The sequence below is a fragment of the Saimiri boliviensis genome, chromosome 8, assembly GCF_048565385.1.
Source record: "Saimiri boliviensis isolate mSaiBol1 chromosome 8, mSaiBol1.pri, whole genome shotgun sequence".
In the NCBI taxonomy this organism is placed as follows: Eukaryota; Metazoa; Chordata; class Mammalia; order Primates; family Cebidae; genus Saimiri; species Saimiri boliviensis.
In genome coordinates, this window is record NC_133456.1 from 53,904,299 (window position 1) to 53,909,574 (window position 5,276).

The following is a 5,276-nucleotide window of genomic DNA, read 5'->3' on the forward strand; positions in this document are numbered from 1 at the left end:
CATCTGGAGTTAATTTTAGTGTAAGGTGTCAGAAAGGGGTCCAGTTTTTGCTTTCTGCACATGGCTAGCCAGTTTTCCCAACACCATTTATTAAACAGGGAATCCTTTCACCATTGCTTGTTTTTTTCAGGTTTGTCAAAGATCAGATGATTGTAGATGTATGGTGTTGCCTCTAAGGCCTCTGTTCTCTTCCATTGGTCTATATCTCTGCTTTGGTACCAGTACCATGCTGTTTTGATTACTGTAACCTTGTAGCATAGTTTGAAGTCAGGTAGAATGATGCTTACAGCTTTGTTCTTTTTGCTTAGAATTGTCTTGGCTGTGTGGGCCCTCTTCCAGTTCCATATGAAGTTTAAGGTGGTTTTTTTCCAGTTCTGTGAAGAAGGTCATTAGTGCTTGATGGGGATAGCATTCAATCTATAAATTACTTTGGGCAGTATGGCCATTATCCCGATATTGATTCTTCTTAACTATGAGCATGGAATGTTTTTCCATCTGTTTGTGTCTTCTCTTATTTCCTTGAGCAGTGGTTTGTAGTTCTCCTTGAAGAGATCCTTTATATCCTTTGTTAGTTGTATTCCTAGGTTATTTTATTCTCTTTGTAGCAATTGTGAATGGCAGTTCATTCTTGATTTGGCTCTCTTTAAGTCTGTTATTGGTGTATAGGAATGCTTGTGATTTCTACACATTGATTTTATATCCTGAGACTTTTCTGAAGTTGCTTATCAGTTTAAGGAGATTTTGGGCTGAGACCATGGGGTCTTCTAAATATACAATCATGTCATCTGCAGATAGAACAATTTGACTTCATCCTTTCCTGATTGAACACCCTTTATTTCTTTTTCTTGCCTGATTGCTCTGGCTAGAACTTCCAATACTATATAGAATAGGAGCGGTGAGTGAAGGCACCCTTGTTATTTTTATATGTCTATTCTGTGGGCAGACTGTAGTGATTGTGTGGCTTAAGGTAGTCAAAACTCCAGTAGAAAACTCATTGTTTCTCAGGCCTGAAGAACCAGAGGAGAGAACTCAGGGCAACCATAGCTTCTGAAAGATTAGAGAGTAACCTTGGAAAGGAGAAATCCAAAGAAAAGGAATCCCAAATTCTGTTTTCAAGCTCTACCCAAGTCTCTGGGAAACCAATAAATCATGCACGTATAGGACGAACACAAGCAGTTTTCAGAGAAAGCTAAAAGAAATGAAGTTCAATTTGAACTTCTCACACCCACAACAGTATAGAATTTTTTAGTTTGAACCTAAACAAGTTAATTGCTTACAAAAACAACAACAGCTTCCCTCTTCAGAAGAATATAAGAGAATCCACAGTTGCCACAGCATTGTATTCACAATGTTTAGCATACAATCCAAAATTACACAACATGCAATAAGTCAGGATATTGTGACATAAACTCAAGGAAAATGTGATCAACAGAGGTCAACTTTGAGATTGTCTAGATATCAGAATTATCAGACAAAGACTTAAAACAGCTATTATGACTATGCTAAATGAAATAAAAGAAAATATATGCATAATGAATCAAAAGGAAAATGTCAGCAGAAAAGTAAAAACAATAAAAATGAACTAAATGAAAATTCTAGAAAGAAAATATGTAATATCTGAACAAAAAACACTGGGAATGGGCTTAATATTATCAACAGCATAGACATGATCAAAGAAAAGCTCAGCAAGCTTGAAGATAGATCAATAGAAGTTATTCAACATAAAGAAAAGAGAAAAATAAACAGAGCCTCAGAGGCAACATCAAACATTAAACCTGTGAGACAACGTCAAAAAAATCTAACATATGTCACTAGAGTCCCAGTTAGAGAGGGCAGAGAAAATGCATCATGAAAGTTATTTAAAGGGATATTAACCAAAATGATCCCCCAAACAGTAAATATATAAATTTACAAAGTAAAAAATCATCAAATTTCAAACAAGATATATACAAGGAAAATCATACCCAGGGAAATTCTAGTAATTATATTAGGAAAAAAGAGAAAAGGGAAAAATGTAAATCAGTAAGATTAAAATGACATAATACATACAGGAAAATGGTTTGAATGGCAGTGGAAAACAACATATTACATACAGAGGAACTGAAATGTAAGACCCAAAGATCTTCTCATCAGAAACTATGGAGGACAAAATAGAATGGAACATTTTAAAAAGATGAAAGAAAAACACTAAAATCCCAGAATTCTGTCTGAGCAAAAATATCCTCTAGAATAAAGGAAAAAAAAATACATGGCTTCAGATTTAAAAAATAGTAACAGAATTCACTGCTAACAGACTTGAACTACAGGAAATGTTAAAGGAAGTTCTTCAGGATGGAGAGAATTAATATCAAATCAGTAAGAAACAGAGCTTCAAGAAATAATGAAGAGTGTCAAAAACAATAAATGTCTATTTTATCTAAATTACTTTAAATTATAAATGACCTTTTAAAGAAAAAACCAATATACATACATTATGTGGTGGTCTTAAAGGAGATGTAATCAATATGACAATTACAGCTTACAGAATAGTGAGGGAAAGATAAAGGGAGCTATACAATTTAAAAATTTCTAAATTTTACATAAATTGATATAACATTAACTCTAAATAGATTGTGAAAGTTAAGAATATATATTTTAGTCTCTAGATAAATTACTGAAAAGTGCAGAGGTATAGCCAAAAAATAAGTAAGTAAATTGTAAAAGAATTCTAAAAAATATTCAGATATTCAAAAGAAGGCAGAAAATGGGAAACACAGGAATGAAAAGCAAAAAGGAAACACAGGAAATTAAAATTGGAATTATAGACCTAAATCCAATCCTATGAATAAGTACATTAAATGCTAGTAGCCTGTCTATTTTTATGCATCAAAGTATATTGACTGAGGAGTAGAAAGGCAACCCACAGAATGGGAGAAAATATTTGCTAATCACATATCCAATAATGGATTAGTATCCAGAATATATAGAGAACTCCTAAAATTAAGAAAAAAAACAAAAAACAAAAAAACAAAACTTGATTCAAAGATCAGCAAATCAAAACCACAGAGATAACACTTCATACCCTCTAGGATGGATATTATCAAAACACAGCTAAACAGAAAATAACAAGTATTGGTAAAGATATAAAGAAGTTGAAAACTTTCCACACTCTGGTGAGAATATAAAATGGTGGAATTGCTTTAGAAAGCATTATGTGGCTCCTCAAAAATTTATAAAAAGAATTACCATCAGATCCAGCAATTTCCCTTTTGGATATATATTCAAAATAACCGAAAACAGGGACACATTTGAACACCCATGTTTACAGCAGTACTATATACATAATAGCCAAGAGGTGGAAGCAACCCATGTCCATCAATACGTGAGTAAATAAACAAAATGTGGCATATACATACAATAAAACATTACTCAGCCTTAAAAAGGAAGGAAATTCTGACACATGCTACAACATGAATTTAACCTGAAGACATTATGCTAAGTGAAATAAGTTAGTCAAAAAAGGACAAATATTTTATGATTCCACTCTTATAAGAAACCTAAGGTAGTCAATTCATAAAGACAGAAAGTAGAATGGTGGGACTGGGAAAGTGAGAATGAGGAGCTGTTTAAAGTTATTGAAAAATTTTTTTTATTTATCTCTAATTTCTGAAGTTTTTGAAGTTTTTTGAAGAGTGTTCAAATTATTTTAAAAGTTCTGAAGATGGATGGTGGTGATGGTTGTACAACAACGTCAGTGTTTAGTGCCACTGAATATTAGATGGTTAAAATGATAAATTTGCTATGTATATTTTATACAATTTAAAATAAATACATTTTGTAAAAAGACACTTGGAACAAATGACTACTTTAAAAGATATTCAATTATATTGGCCCTTTTTACTTGTCAGGAGTTTACATACTTTTATTAACATTTCATAGCATCTCCTAAGGGGGTACGTCTCATTAGTCCTGTTTTACTGATACGATAATCAAAGCTCAGTGAAATTTTTCATAATAAATAGAAGTACTGAGATTTATTGAACTCTTATTTTATACCAATCCCATGCTGAGCTCTTTACATATATACACACACATACATATATATGCATATACATATATATTTTTTAAAGTTAGTAGTCTAAACATTACAATGAAAGGGCAGAGATTCAAAGAACTTGACAGAGAACTACCAATCCAGCAATCCCATTACTGAGTATATCCCAAAAGGAAAATAAATTGTTCAACCAAAAAGACACAGGCACTCATATGTTTATCACAGCACTATTCACAATAGCAAAGACATCAAATCGACCTAGACACTCATCAACAGTGGCTTGAAAAAAAAAAAAGACAGAACCCCTCCAAGCACACTTTTTCTATGGTCTTGGTGTGAGCTCAGTGTACTTCTCCACATCTTGACTTTGGCCTTATGACTTAGTTTCACCAGTGGCTTAAAAGTGAAGGAGACAGAGTGCCAATTGCAACCCTAGGTCTTTAGAGTCAGAGCAGATTTCTGCTTGTTTTCTTGTGTCTCACCCTTATCCATGAGAAGAATATAACCTGGTTGGCCATTGGTCCAGATGTAAGAGACATACAGAGGAGAACTACCTGGCCAACCAGCAGACTTGCAGCTTAAAGCAGAGCCACCCAGCCAAGACAAGATGAGCTTAGCCATGACTAGATAAACCCTGGACTCTGCCCAGGTACTTAAGCAAGTTCAGTTGAGACCAATAATATCATCCTAGCCAGCCTACAGAAACGTGAGAATCAGATGCTTACTGTGAAAGCAAAAATGACAGAATCAAGTGTAGACATCAACAGTTCTGCAATAATGGTAGAAGGTGTTCACACCTGTCTCTCAGCAATTGATGAACAACTAGGCAAAAGATTATTAAAGACATAGATTATCTGTATAACATCACCAGCCTCCTTGGCCTAATTGATATTTACAGAAATTACATCCCAAAATGACACAATACACACTCTTTTTAAGAGCTTATCATACACTTATCATGGGAGATAAATGTATGACAAGATAGAATACATTCAGAACCCTGAAAAGTTTCAATAAATTTAAAATAATTGAATCCGTTTTCTCTCACTACAACAAAATTAAACTGGAAACTAATAGATATATTTGGAAATTAGATAACGTACTTATAAATAATTCATTGGTCAAAAAAGAAATCACAAGAGAAATTAGAGTATTTTAAACGGAATTGGAAATGAAAATACAACATAATGAAATGTGTTAGATGCAGTTAAGACAATGATTATAAAGTAACACATTGCTTTAA